Raw genomic sequence first — 15,983 nt, 5'->3', positions numbered from 1 at the left:
CCATTTTCACTCCCTTCAAAGAGCTGCCTTCAAAGAAGCAAGCCAAGAAGGTAGTCTTGACAGAGGTGGACCAAAAAGCATGACTTCTCTAAAGAGTAATCATGCAGGTAGGTGTATCAGAGTCTGTCATTGGAGCTAAATGATGATGGTGTGAGCCAACCTATAGCCTTCATCGTCAGGAGGCATTTTCCTGGGATCAGATGTGGAGTGCAATAGAAAAGGAAGCCTTTGCAATAGTCTGGGCTCTGAAGAAGCTGAAAACACACATGTTTTGGACTCACTTCTATTTTCAGGCAGACCACACACCCCTAAATTGACTGATGCAGATGACGATTGAGATTACCAAAGTCTTGAGGCGGTCCATCTCACTACAGAGAATTGGCTTCACCTTGGAACATCGCCCTGGGACTGACCACGCTAATTCTGATGTTCTTTTCAGGTTTTTCCATCTTAGCCATGAGTACTCACACGAGGGTCAGCAGTTCTCCCTCCTTTCTTCTGTGGGGCGGGGGGGGCATGTTAGACCTAACATCCTTGTTGTGGTATTCCCCAAATATTTTGCTTCACCGCCTGTTTTTCTTGAATTAAATTTTATTGACATTAGGACTCTCTGCACTTTACGCCTGGTAATCAGTTTGAAAGTGTTTGTGATCTCCTTCTAAACATGGACAAATTGTCTGACACCTGATTAGTACATTTAATTTACTTTGTAAGTCCTAGTAAATGGTAGTGCATGTATTCAGGGCCAGTAAGTTAAAAAGCAGCAGCACTCAATGTGACACCCACTAAAGTAGTCCTGTCAAACAAAGGCCTGCCACTGTAGCCTGTAGTGCAGTTTTAAACTGTCATTTCAAACTGGCAAAATAAACCTTTTTCCAGGCCTTAAACTCCCTTTTTAATTTTAAAAGTAACACCTAAGGTTGGCACTAACAACTGATATGACAGGGTGCATAGTATATAAAAAGTAGGCCATGTGTACATAAATTCTACATATCCTGACAGTGAAAAAACATCTAAAGTCTTTTTGCACCGCTGTAATGCTATCACTCCCATGGACTAACACTGGGTTACCAATTACACTTAATAAGCAAATTGTAAATAGTTTTTATATAGCACTTACCATCACTGATGAGCCTCTGAAACGCGTTGGGTTCAGTTGCACTCCGGAACCCAAGATTAGATTTTATTAATTAGTAGATTAGCATTAATTTGTTTTTTTCTCTTGTGCACTAGATGTGTTAGGTTTGTACTCTGGTGTGATTAGTAGGTTTCGGAGTAGAGATAGAATTAGGGAATGGATTTGAATGGGGAATTATTAAGATGTTTTTGTAAGTAGTCATTGTATGTGCCTCTTAGGTGAGTGACAGGGCTAAAAAATGGGGGGGAAGTTTTTGAAGGATGTTTGTGAGCTTATAATAGCCAGGAAGGTTTAGGATGAGGTAGAAGGGACTCACACAAAGGGTAGTATATTGTTTTTCTTATAACAAATTGAAATGAACTGATACATACATATATACACTTTACACTTTGTAAAGTTTTAGTGGCCTGAGTAAACTGCTCGACATAAATAATATAAATACTAATATGCACATACTAGCAACACGATGTACATTTTCTGAGGTGCACATTTATCTCGTGGTGATGTAGGCAATTTTATGGCATGACACAGAGGTCAATATTATGCAATCTCCTTTTATTGCCAGCTCACACAGCAGCAACAATTAGTAAGAATTAGTAAGAATTTAGACCTTTCAAAACATTCTGAACATCAATATAGTCTAGTAACAGGCAGCCACCTTCTTTTATTGCCGCTGCTCACCAGATAAGTACTCCTTACTTTTCTCTCTTCTAATTCATTGTTAGTAATGCTTATTAAGATTTGAGATCCAATCTATCCAGCAACCGGGTATAGGAAGGGCGCTCCACTGAGTATCTGGGTCACAGTATAGATAAAATAATTATTCAAAATATGTGCTTCCAGGGGGAGAAGAGTTGGTTACCGAGCAACTCTACCTCAGCCTGCAAATGTAGGCAGTATTGCATATAAGATGAAAACTCTCCGAGCACACAAAAAAGTAATTCTTATTAATTATCAATGTCCATATTTGTATTTCTTCTTCTGTCCAAATCATGTATTCTTCAATTGGTACAGCATTCCAGTCCATATATCCAAATCTTGTAATATAATGAACTCATCCAACAAAAAATCATATCCTAGGCAGCCAACACGTGTTTCGTCTTGCTAAATCAAGCAACATAGACTTCTTTAGGGCTAAAATGAAGTTGGTTGCATTCTAGTCCGTACTAGTAAAACCCCACACAACTCTCAATCCTTTAATCCTTCTTGCACTTGTAACTTGTCTGATTCCAAAAAACAATCAATGCATCCATCCGATAGTATTCACAATCCTTTAACTGTCCAGCATTTAAGTATCCTTATATCATTCCATTATACTCCAAAGTCTTCATCTCGAGGTACGCGGTAATTTCATCACAAAATCCCCAGGCTGTGTACTCCAGTAAAGAGTAGTGTAAAGTAATGGTTCCCCGTTTGTTCCATAAAACACGTTATTCCAGTATTCTTGTCTCCCCTCGTATTCAAAAGCGGTAACTACATATTCGTAGTGTTTGTCCTAATCCAAACGGGGAACCGACGTTCTGCCTGAGATAGAAAGGACTCACACAAAGGGTAGCATATTGTTTTTCTTATAACAAATTGAAATGAACTTGTACATACATATAAAACACTCTACACTTTGTAAAGTTTTAGTGGCCAGAGTAAACTGCTCGATATAAATAATATAAATACTAATATGCACATACTAGCAACACTATGTACATTGTCTGAGGTGCACATTTATCTCGTGGTATGCAATTCTATGGCATGACATGGAGGCCAATATTATGCAATCTCTTTTTTTTGCCAGCTCACACAGCAGCAACAATTAGTAAGAATTTAGAACTTTTAAAACATTCTAAACATCAATATAGTCTAGTAACAGGCAGCCATCTTCCTTCTTTTATTGCTGCTGCTCACCAGATAGGAACTCCTTACTTTTCTCTCTTCTAATTCATTTAAGGAATCTCAATTTGAGATTCCTTAAATGCAAAGAATCGCAATTTAGCGAATTCTTAATTAGCGATTTTTGCATTCGGGATGATGCATCCCAAATGCAAAAATACCGCTCGCAAAGGGCCAGATTCTCAGAATCTGGCCCTATGCGAGCGGAATTTTGTTTGATGAATCTGGCTGTAAGACTCTTTCCTCAACCATTTTCTACCTTTACTTCTCTGGAAACCCTAGACTGTGTGTGGTGCAATGTTTGAAAGAATATGGAAGGAGAGCCCTTAATGTGAGGACCGAGGTCACACAACTTCTTATATCTCATAAAAGACCTCGGAAAGCCATTTCTCCCCCTACCTTAGCTAGATTGGTGAAAGATGTCATGATTGAAGGAGGTGTAGACACCTCTGTTTTTGGAGCTCATTCACTTAAAGGTGCATCAGCCTCCAAAGCGTTCACCTTGGGAGGGAGTTTACAGGACATTTTAAGAGCAGCTGACTGGTCTAATAAAAGCTTGTTTAAAAGCTGCTATTTTAAACCAATGTCTAATGTAATTGATAATGCATTGAATGCACTTTGAACTTGCATAATATTGGTCTCCGTGTCATGCCATAAAATGAAGATTTTCCACAGCATGCTGAAAAGAAAATCCGGATTTAATAAGGACACAGAGGCTAAGATTATCCCACCACCAATACCCGCCAAGGTAGACTAACATATTATTTATTTTCTTACAAAAATTGGTCATGGAAACTTTCTTCTCCTGGATTTCATCATCATGAATTTGTTTGGATTAAAGTTTATACTGTTCGCAGCGCAGAATAAGAGAAGGAAGATGGCTGCCTGTTACTAGACTATATTGATGTACAGAATGTTTTGAAAGTTCTAAATTCTTACTAATTGTTGCTGCTGTGTGAGCTGGCAATAAAAGTAGATTGCATAATCTTAGCCTTTGTGTCCTTAATAAAATCCAGATTTTCTTTTAGTAGGCTGTGGAAAATCTACATCTATTTTTCAAAATGACTGTAATTAGCTTTATATACATACATACATAAAGTTTTAGTGGAAAGCATAAACCCCTATATATATGTACCTCTTTGTATATAAAAGAGGCAATTTTGACATGGTCTGATATACACATGTATCTTATGGTGTGCATGTTCCACTTATATAGATGTATCTTAACAGGTGGCATAGTTCAGTGTACAATGAGAAATGTATAACTACAACCTCGTCTCAGTGGCATATAAACATTGTTTGTTATGTCTGTGTATGCTCTTGTAGTACACAGTTTTGTTGTGAGTGTAGTCGTCATATGGGGGATAGCCAGCTCCTAAATAATCTTCTGAAGGTGAGCTGGTGCTCAGAATATTGTATGCTTGCTGGTAGTGAACTCCATATTTTGGCTGTTTGAACAGAGAAAGATGTTCCACAAATGTTTGTTTTCTAGTATGGAGAAAATTTGTTCTGTTTATTTGTTGATTTTCTTATTTGTGGTCCTTTGCAAAGTATTTCTTCATGTGTGATGCAAAACAGCTTGATGGGTTGGATCTTCTGACAACTAGTAACCAGCGTAGGGGGCCTCAAAGAAGGGGAGATGCGTGCATGTGGCTTTACATGTAGGCTGTGTCTAGGGGCAGCGGTCTGAAATATCCGTAATTTTCTCATAGGTGATAAAGGTGAACCATTAAACAGGCTATTAGTATAATACAGTTTTGATAGGACAAGAGAGATGGTAACTTGAACTTTCTGGTGGAATCCTAGGTGCAGGAAGATGCATAACAGTGTTTGCATTGTGAGAAAGCTTAAATTGGCTGCCTGATCCACTTGTGTATACATTAACACCTTTGCATCCATGATAATTACAATGTTTCTTAGCTTAGATATTTTTGGCAATGGTTCTAGATTGTCAGGCCAGGCGCATAGATGGTCATAGGTTTTCCAGTTACCATAGGTGAATATTTCGGTTTTGGAGACATTCAAATTGCGGTGGTTCCATGTCATCCCGTGGTCAACGCCCCAGAGGCAATTAAAGATTTGATGTTCCAGTGTACATTCTGCTTTCCTATTTCAAGAGATTAAGTCAAAAACTTTAATCAAATCTGGTAATGTTTTCATGCAGATGTTTAACAGCTTAGGTGAGATGATTAAGGCATGTGTGACTTCTGATTTAATGTTGTGTGGTTTATAAGATCATCAATATTTGTTCTATGGTGTAGGTATTGATGGAGCGAGGTTCAGAGTGATATTTTGTTCTGACTCGCAAAGTTAAACTTCCATAATAAAATCATATTAATAAGCTTGTGAATGAAATGTACTAATCAACCTAGATTAAAATGCATTACACAACACAGGGTATTAACATATGTGCTATATGTTGCAAACTGCAAGTTCGTGGAAAATAATGAATTAACCTTGTCTATTGTCTTTGTCAGAATTAAATGCGGCTGTTTTATTAATGGTATGTGCTTATTTTGTGTGCTTATGTTATGTCATTTGTCTTTTATGTGGCCTAAATTCGTGGAGTAATCTGTGGCTTGTGCTTCAGCTAGGTAACATAAATGAATGGGCTAAACTTAGCAAAGGGGGATGGGTAACAGAATAAGTTTTAATTCTTTAATTAATTATTGTTTTGTGTTTTTTTTAAAAATTAATTATCGATTGGGCCTAAGAAATGAAATGGCTGGCAGTGCCGGAAAGAATAAGAAAACTTGCCCAGAGTGAAGCCTTCACACATGTGCAGAAAAAAGAGTATTTTGCTGAACAATCAATGTTTATTGCTGACGTGGTTTTGGTCGAGTTGAATGTGTTCTTGAAGAAAAAAACCAAGGACAGGAAGTTTGAATTGCCTGCCAAGATTAGGAAGTAGAGTTTTGTGCCTGAGCGAAAGTAACATTTTCGAGGATGCTGAAAGGATGGAGAAACTATGAACAAATAGGGGCTTATGATGAGGCCCGGACTTGGTCAGGAGTGAATGACCTAATGGTGGACTGACAGGGCTCAGCCAATTGCAGATTTGGATTTTTGGAAAAGAATGCAAAATTGAGTTACTTTAGCTAGTCAGAAAGGTATAAAAATTGCCCCCATGGGCAGGAGGGTGTCTCTCGCTTCCCGAAACCAGAAGAGCGTGCCATGCTGATGAACTTTTGGCGCACGTAAGGATTATAGGCTTTTAAGACTAATTCTTTTAGATGAAGTGAGTTTAGACAGGGAAAATAGAAACTGATCATTTTGTTTAATTCATGCCAATTGATTATTCTTTGAAATGTCAGTCTAATATGCTTTTCCTTGATTTAATGCTGCTATTTTGCTAATAAAATAATGACTTATTAAAGAAATGCTTTCCTTGAAGAATAAAATTAATAAATTAGATTTTGAAACGACAAGCTGGTCTTGTTTATTCATGGTCTAGTTACCAATAGTTGATCCATTTACCTAAGTGACTTAATTATTATGATAAATGCATTATAACCATGGTAAGAAATGATAACCTTCAGATGTATATAAATGTGTAAATAGTTTGTGAATAGGTTCTGATTAATTAGGTCACATGATTCAGCCGTCCAAAAATTGTCTCTGTAATTAATGGGCTATGTGAGTGATTTATGATTAATGGTGAGTATTATGGTGTAGGGTAGTGTATTTGAGACAGTTTTTCTACATGGGCGCTGCATCAGTATGTTATGATCCAAGTGAGAGACGTGTACTCTATTTGGGCCTCCTCAAGTCTTTAGATTAGTGTGTCATGATTCACTGTGCCAAAGACAGCTGAAAGGTCCAAGAGAAGGGCTACAACTCCATTCTGGTCTACTGTGGTTTTAAGGTCATCCCAAATAGAGATTATGGCACATTAAATGCCTCTATCTGATTGAAGTCAGGAAGTATGTAATTGTCTTCATTGAATTGTGACATCTGGATGAAAACTGTTCTTTCTATATGTTTGCCCAGGAATAGTTTGTTTGCTATAGGTCTGCAGATGTCGTGATCTTGATTGGCCATGTTAGTTTTTTTTTTTAATAAGGGGTGCATGTATGTCTATTTTCAATCTTCTGGGAAAAGTCCAGTCATTAAAGAGTTGTTTATTAGTATTCTGATTGGCATGGCTACTGAAGGTGGTAGTAGAATATTTTTAAAGCTATGAGGTGGCAACGGTCAGAGGGGCAACCTGCCATCTTGCTCACTTTGACAAGATCAAGAAATTCTTTGAAGGAGCTTGAAGGTTGTGTTTGCTTTTTCATGGAGGGCTTTGTCAGAAATGGCCCCAACCCATTGCTTTTTTCTTGTTTATATAAGAATCTACCATTTTTCACTTTAGTTGTGTATTGACTTGTCAGTTTGTCAAAAAATTCTTGAGAAATGGCATTGGTATATTCTGTGTATTTTGGCTTACGGAATTCTGTGGATATTTTATAAAATTCTTTATCGGCACACTTTGCATTGTGGATGCGGTTAGAATAATATTTTTTTGCCTTTTTAATTGTTGATTTGTATATTCTGTTCTGTCTGTATGGACATTGGTTGTCTTAGGGACTGTTTATTGTTTTAGCCAGTTGCATTAAAGCTTAGCATGTATTTATTTATCTTTTTTAATTGTGGATTAATCCAAGAGTGCACGCTTTCTTTGTTGTTTTCAGATGAATTAAGAGATCAACGTCCTTCTGGAGCCATCCATAGAGTACGTGTGCTGAATTGATTGTAACCAGATCTATGTTGGAGGTAGGCAGCATTTCTAGTTCTTCCAAATTCAGCATGTTCAAGGGTAATATGTAGCTGACTTTAAGACAATTTTAGTTCAAGTGAGTTGTGGTATCTTGTGTCAGAAGGCAATAAGGTAGTGGTCTGACTGAGTGTCTGAAGTAATCCTTTGGAATGTGACTAGGTCAGTCTGGATTTGCAAACATGAAAACTAATGTGCGTCCAGCGATTTGTGTGAGATTGAGAACAGGCTGTTGTATGTTGTCCGTGTGTAGGCCAGAGAGGATGGTTCTGAAATGTGGCATATTAGATTTGTCAAGCCATTTGTTGAGATCGCCAAGGATGCATAGATATGATTAAATTATAGGAAGGTTATAGAATGTGTCTAGAAATGTGTTTGTGAATGTTGCATTGCCAGGGGGTGGTTTCTAAAGAATGAGGAAGTATCATGAAATTGTCATGGTAAGGTTGCATCTGACAAGGAGGGCCTCACAACCTTGTAAAGAAATACCCTCAGCTATGGTCCGATTTGCTGTTTCGTTAAATATGATGGCTAAGCCTTTTGTCTCTGCGATTTATTGAAACAGCTTGATATCCTCGTGCAACAAAATCGCAAGTGCTATACTGTTCCACAACCTTGATTCAGTAATGAAAAGTAACTCAGGTTCTATGTCTATCGATAGGTCTAATACATGGTGCTTGTTTTTGGAAGCAGTGTGAGTTTGTGCTGCAGATGAGTGTGTTGTTTCCTGTGAAGTTGTGGGTGTGCTATTGGTTGTGTTTATTATTGGAGGATAGAGAAAGTGTTTTTTTGCGTTGTTTTCTTGTAATTGTCTTCCTTCGCAAGGCTTATAAGACATTTTGTTCTGGGTCTGGTTATGGGGGTTTGGGTGAGTTTGCTTGAAATGTAGGATCTGGGTTATTGAGTTGTGAGGGAAAGGTAGGCTTTTTGTTATAGACAAGGAGGTGTGAAGTTATGAAGAGTGTTGTATAGTTGCTTTTTTTTAGCATGTTAAATGTGGAAGGTTTTATGGATGAGGGGTAGTGGAGGAGCATTAGGATCATGTTGTATGGCTCTGAATTGAGCAATGGATAGTAGAGCTGTAGAATCTGAGCGTGGAAGACTGGTGAGTTGTGTATGCTGTAGGGGGATGGGATAGGATTGTGTATGTGAGAGAGAAGTCTCTGTGTATTGTAAGAGAGGAGATATTTGATTTGAGAGATGGTTGTAGGTGGATAGGGGAGATGATTTTGCCTTATTGGTGGAAGGGGTTGTGGAAGGGTGTGGTCATTGGTTGTGTGTGATAAGTAGAGGATGGTTGTGTGGTAAAGTTGTATGATAGTGGTTGAAAAAAGGGTTCCGAAGGGTGGAAAGGACACTGCTAGGGTTAGGCAGAGGGTAGTAAAAAAGGTTTTGTTTAGAAACGGGAGTTTGTGAGATTAAATGGGTGAGGTTTTTGTGTTATTCGTATGTGAGCACAATTTGAATTTGGTGTGTTGTACACAGTAGTGGTATGTGTAGGAGTGTGTGAGTGTCGGGGTAGAAGGGTATGTAGAAGAGTGTTATACAACTGTGTAGAGTTTGTTAGGTGAGTGAAGAGTGGGTTGACCTTGTTTGTTGATAGAGAGTGATGTGAGTTTGAGTTCATGGCTGTGTTTATGGCTGTTTCTTGGAATGTGGTTGTAGATTGTGAAACGGGCAGCATCTCTGGCTCTTTGCCCTAACCACTCAACGCCCTTGTCCTCTACACCCTTAGACTTTAAGCCTGGGCTGAGACATGCTTGGGGTAGGGCTCGTAAAAGCTGCCATTGAGGTCACCTGACCCATTCTCAGCCTGTTAGGCTCAGGTGCATGCCCATCCAAGTGGTTGACCAGCAATCAGCAAAAAAGTGCACCTGGAGAAGGGGTGTGATCAGCTTTCTAATCCAAAAGCTGTGTTTGGGAGAAAAAGAAAACTGGGTCTTGTAGCAGTAAACCTTGGTTAATGGCAACGGCAATGCACACAAACTACACACGTTTACAATTAGCACAATCATATATTGTTACCAAAAGAATTGCTGCTATATAGGTCTAAAATGAACTTTGATTATATTCTGAAGAGTACACAGCTATTGGTTTAATAGACACAGCTCATTTGGTTATGGTGTGCCAGTGAGAGGAAAAAGCAAGAAAGCGGTCAGAGCAGGGGGTGCAAACAAGGGGAGCCAGAGGCTGTAAAAGGGGAAAGCACAATACAGAACGGGAGCATACCCAGTAAATTGAGTATATATAGAGGGTCAGGGTGGCAGTTTTAGATCCCTCAAGGGAAGATTGCAGTGGGAGAGAGCAAAGGAGAGAAGAAACAGGGTGCAGAGCAGTGGATAAAAAGAGAGAAAAAGAGGCTGTTCAGGGGTCAAGCGCAGAAGGGGATCAGAGCCAGTAAATGAAGTATATACTCTATATATTGGAGTATGTAAGTGATAATTTTAAACAATCAATAACTCATACATGTTTTATTAAGTGTGGCTAATCATCAACAATGGTATTCTGGTGCTGAGGTCCTTTCTGCTTCGTGTGAGTTCTGCTTCATGTGAGTCCAGTTGAACAGCCAGGTCTTGAGTCATTTCGGGAATTCAAGAATGGGGGTTGACATTTGGAGGGGAAGGGGGAGCTCATTCCAGGAGTTTACCATGAGGTGGGAGAATGAGTGTCCTTCACTGTCGTTTTGGCAAAGTGGAGAAGTCTGGAGGGTTGGTGGAAGTTCAGGGATTGGTTGATGTAAGCTGGTCCTTGGTTGGGTAGGGCTTTGTAGGTGTGGATGAGCAGCCAGTGGAGTTTCTTGAGGTGAGGGGTCATGTGGGTCTATTTGGGAGGTCATGGATGAATCTGACAATGAGTTCTGTATGGTCTGCAGTCTCTTCAGGAGGTTAGTGACTAAAGCTTGAGTGATGGTTTGTCTGCTGTTGGGTTGACGGGTAGCCTTCGAAGATTTTCAGGAGCATGCAGAGGGTGAGGTAGCAGTTATAAGAGACTGCATTGATCTGGCATCCCATGGTTAGCTTGCTCTACACGATAATGCTGAGGTTGTGGGCATGTTAAGTGTACAAAACATTGATGGATGAAATGCTTGAATTAAACTCAGCCATTGGTAATCACTCATCCCAATCCAGCTTTATTTTGCACACCATGGCACCTCAGTTTGGCTCCAACTTTATGCAAATTAGTCTTGACCCTACTCCAATAGGAAGAGTCGAGCCGGAACATCCAAGCTAGGTCTTCCCTGAACTGGAACATACGCAACCCAGGACTAGTTTTGCCCTTGGTATGGGCTCATCAGCCGCGTACAGATTGGTTCCAGTGACACAGTGTGCACATGACCCATGTCTGGGCATACCCCTTTCACTCAGGGTGGCACAATAAGTATACAAAACAGTGATGGATGGAATGCTTGAATTAGTCTAAGCCAGTGGTATTCACTTGGGCCGCATCCCAATCCATCATTATTTTTCACACCATGCCACCTCTGATTGGACCTAGCTAAATGCAAATGTCTTGACCCTGCTCTAATAGGAACAGTCCAGCCCAAACTTCCAAGCCAGGTCTTTCCTGAACCGGAACAGAATCAACCCAGGACCAGTTTTGCCCTAGTTGTTGGCTCATCAACCAGGTACTGCTTGGTTCCAGTGACGCAGGGTGCACTGGACCCATATCAGGGCACACTCGCCCTACTTAGGGTGACACAATCAATATACAAAGCTAGGGCTGTGGTTGGTGTGCAATCCGGATTGGGAGGTGTCCAGAAGATTGTTGTTATCCAGGTATTGAGTGAGTTGGCAATTGATGACTTATTCGAGGACGTTGGAGGGAAGGGGGAACAGAGGGATAGCATGGTAGTTCTTGAAATCGCTTGGGTCAGCACATGGTTTCTTGGAAATCGGTTTTACTGCTGCATATTTTCATTCTTTCGGGAAACTGGATATGGTGATGATGAGGTGAAAGTGGCGGTGACCTTGCTGCTAATGTTCTTGCTCCTGAGGTTAAAGATGTGGTGGGGACAGGGGTCTTTGAGTGCTCCTTAGTGAATGGAGTTCATGATGGCTGTGCGGTGAGCTGGTCCCAGGAGGTGTGTAGGTGGTTAAAGTACACATCTGTGGGAGCAAAGAGGCTTTACAGGTTAGAGGAGGTGGGTTGGGGTTCAAAGTTCTTGTAGATTGTGGAGATCTTCTTTTAGAAGAAGTACGCCAGGGTTTTGCAAAGTTCCAGGAAGGGGGTGATGGTGTTCTCTGTGGCTGAGGGGTTTGAAAACTCTCTGATGAGGTTGAACAGTTCTTTTCTGTGGTAGAACTGGCTTCAATAACTTTAGTGTGGGAACAGAAAGAGAAATGCTGTTCCCACTCAAATAAATTGTAATTTAGAATCCTCTTTAATGGTGAAATTGGGTTCTAAATTACTGTTCTCAAGATCCCACTTTAAGAAAGTTGTCATTTTTCTGCCCAAATGAAATGTGCCTTTTTCTGTCAGTGACTAAGGTCAGATAACTGTGAATGGCTCTCCCATGTTTTTTGTTAATTCCTTCCACACATAGGGCCAAAAGGGGCATGGATGTGGGGCAGGGGATTGCTGTTCTGAGCAGGATGAACTAGGGGGTTGTAATCGTATTCAAATATTCCCCCATCATATTTTCGTTTTCCTTTTGTGCTCACAGTGCCAAAAAACTTCCACGGCAGCCGCAACAGGTCAATGCGGTGAGGTGGTGGGGCTGGGTGGGAGCTGGTGAGGCCGGGCAGGGTAGGAGGGGAGGAAGTTGAAGGACGGAATAGGTATAATTAAAAAAAAAATAATAATACCTATTCCATTGTATGTCGGCCTTCCCCTGCACGCCCTGCCACGCCTCACTGCAATTACCTGAGCCAGCCGCCACTGGATGACTCAACTCACTGCTTAAGCCTAACTAGGCCGAAATTGGTGTGTGGTGCTAGTATTCCCTTTGAGAGGAAGTTTAGCCTGGCACTTCAGGCTAGACTTTGCCTATTGTGAGTTTGCCCATGATGATTTGCATATGTACCAGGATTTTACCATCTGTTTACTAGGTAGCGCTCACAAAGGCCCTCTTGGGTCCTGCCTTTATCCCAATGTGGGATTCTGCACACTTCTACTCCTTGCTTTGTCAGAACTCATTCCTACTCTAGTCCAGGTTTCCGTACCACCTTCCTGATGCCTCATGGACCATGTAGTCCTTATTGTCTCCAAGCCTATCGCTATCATGTCCTGGTTGCAATAGTCTATTCTCTTTCTTGATTCCTTGGTTGCAATGGCCTTTATGACCTCTTCATGTACGCTTTCTGGACTTTTCACTCTCTTGGCTCACACCTGTATTCCGTTCCTGGATTTCCCATGTCCTGTTTGTGTCTGCTGGTTTTCCTGGTCTTTCCCTTTCCAAGTCCCAGTTCTGCCTTCCCTTCATTGGTGGTTCCCTGATTCATTGCACTTGGTTTATTCCTTGTATATGGCTCTATCCCTGCATCTTTTCACTTCCAAAGGATCTCTAGTTATACTAGTCTTGTGAGCCCATAGTACAGTGGCTCACAACTGATTTCTACTGAATCTCTTTGTGTTATCCAATAATCAGACGGGAAAGGATCACTTGTCCTGCACAACCTTAGGTTTCTTGCAGGAGCGGGGGGGTGTGTCCCAAATAGAAGACCCTCATGCACGTGATGGGTGGGGTGGAGTTGGAGCGGTGTATCTTGATTCTCCGCTTTTTTATTCACGTGTGTGCATAATCATCGGGTCGATCAGATTATGCAACCTCCACCAGGAGGTATTGACCCAAGGTTGAAGCAGTAGTGAGCCAGTGATGAGGGAATATTAAAAAGCCCGGATAACCAGTATAGGATTTTTAATAGTTCTGGGTTCGGGTCTTGTGAACTCTGCTGTAATGCACCATAGAGTACTTATTAGGAGTAGTTGATGCACTTAGAGTATCGTTAAAAACATTACGTGTAGGGAAAAAAGGAATAAGGTCGACATGTTTCTGCCTTCTGCGCCTTAGTAGGACTTACAGGCATTCATCAGGACCGTTATGTGAAATAACGTGAAGGTAAAGGGATGTGGTCAAAGTGTTCAAAGAATGGAGTGATAAGAAAAAGGTATATTGACCTGTCTCTTGTTTCAAATGAGGTCGCAATGTACCTGTTGGAGAAAGAATATACATACATACGTTTTCAACACATAGGGGAGAGGGTACAAGGGGAGACACCAAACAGAAAACTGTATCTCAAGTCTATCATTGACAGACTATAGCAACAACTAAAAAATGGCAATACTTCATTCATGGCTGCTATCAATGGCAATGTCATCTCTCTCTTTGTGTTATGTCATGTTCCTGCTGCTACAATTGCAGGTGTAAGATGTTAGGTTACGGGTTGAGGGAGGTGAAACCCTTCTCAAGCAGCAACCACAAGTCTTCACAGGGGTGACATCACAAACAAAGCCTTACTTAGCCTGCACTCAACACTTAAGTAGCTTGGAATAGAGCATTCAGGATTGACTCAGAACTCAGAACTTTCAAACAGTAAAACTGTGAAAACACAACACAAAAAAGATTCCCACAGTAGAACTGAAAAGTTGAGCTTCATTTAATAAATCAAACAAGACCAAAATATCAAAATCCAATGAGTAGAACCGGAGATATTGAATTCTAAAGCTTTTAGTAAAAATAAGACCAAATTGCGTAAAGCGCCTACTGTGGATATCTGGTTTGCCGGACTGGGACAAAGTCACAAGTTCAGGCCAACCATGATGGAGCTGGGGCCAGATCCAAGTATCCAGTTAGATCCACTGAACACAGTACCTTAAATATTGCTTTGCTAAGCACTGTCAGGATAAGCGTTGAAGAAGCGTCACGCAGCTAAAGCAATGCACCGGTTCCGAGATGCAGTGAGGCTGTGATATTGAGTTGTCGTGCTAGGATGCAGTCGACAAAGCTTCCGATGCAAAGTCTGGCATCGGGACTGTTAGAAATGGGGTTTCTGGTTGGCTAGGGTATACACCTAACCCAGGAAGAACCCACCACTCTAGTCATGGTAAGGGAGTTACACGCCCAAGATAACCCCTGCTCACCCCCTTGGCTGCTTGGCAGAGCAGTCAGACTTATCCTAGAAGCAATGTATAAAGTGTTTCTGCAACACACACACACACACACACCAGTGGCACACTAGGTACACCACAAACGAGACTCCACACCAAGTTATATAAAAATATCCATTGTATTAGATATAAAGCACATAGACCACAATCACATATATCACTTTGCCACTAGGTAATGGTCATTACAATGCATAGATCATTAATCACTTTGCCATAAGGCAATTGTCATAAACATTTAGTGCGCTGGATAATTAGCTATGAGTTGCACATGGAATGTACAACATCACCAAAAACAACACCCTCCTTGGGCTGCTCATGCCTTCCCTAATATACATAACTACATCAGTTCAATAGTTATAGGCAGTGCATAACTCAGTAAGCATCAAAATGAAAATATAGGGTGCAGCTTCCCATCACTCCTACAAACTTTGAGATGAGAAGGCCAAATACAAGTAAATCACTGCTGGGCCTTCATGCCAGCTCTGGGGAGGTGACGAAGAACAACATGTACCCCAACCCTAGGGCATACACCAACAGAATTATCTTTCAGGCCCCTGTGCTCTTTTCACTGGGACACTTTACTTTGCCGCTAGGTGCAGGGCATACCATCCTGTGCGGGAATTATGTACTTTTTCTTTAGTGTATGTGCACCCGGGTCCTCCTATCAAGGACAATTCAGTAATGTCTGGGAGGTTTCCCTTTAATCACCTTCAACTTCTCCGGGTAGTTGCAGGCAGGGGTGATTATGTCACTGTTAATTCCTCTGTTGCAGTAGCAACGAATGCAGTAAGGGTCCGCCTGGCTTTAATGCTACTGCCACAAGCCACCACCATACTTTTCCCTACTATGCTAAGGGGGATAACAGCAGCATTCCACCGCTCTTCCTTCCCAATTCATGGTATGGTGCAGAGTAGCGCTTCTGTTGCTGCAAATGCCCAGACAGGTTCTAAATAGAGTGGAATTTCCCAATGTAGGGCCCACCACATGCTATATTTTTACATATTTTGTACTTCCTCAGCTTAGAATGACAAGCAAAGCGCTCCACACGCAATGTGAGAGGAAAACAACATTAAAGCAATCTTGCAGGCATTCTCT

At 41.0% G+C, this 15,983-nt stretch overlaps 1 long non-coding RNA gene across 2 annotated transcripts in view; it reads left to right on the top strand.

Annotated features, from left to right (window-relative positions):
• Window positions 1–15,983, top strand: part of LOC144824679 (uncharacterized) — a 508,429-nt gene that overhangs the window by 307,533 nt on the left and 184,913 nt on the right. For both annotated transcript variants that reach the window (XR_013609055.1, XR_013609056.1), the window contains one exon: window positions 7,699–7,780. This is a non-coding gene — a long non-coding RNA (uncharacterized LOC144824679). The remainder of the gene's footprint in view (window positions 1–7,698; window positions 7,781–15,983) is intronic.

This window comes from Lissotriton helveticus, chromosome 3_1 (genome assembly GCF_964261635.1).
Source record: "Lissotriton helveticus chromosome 3_1, aLisHel1.1, whole genome shotgun sequence".
NCBI lineage: Eukaryota > Metazoa > Chordata > Amphibia > Caudata > Salamandridae > Lissotriton > Lissotriton helveticus.
Note: the sequence above shows the minus strand (reverse complement) of the source record. Positions and strands in the feature narration are given on the sequence as shown.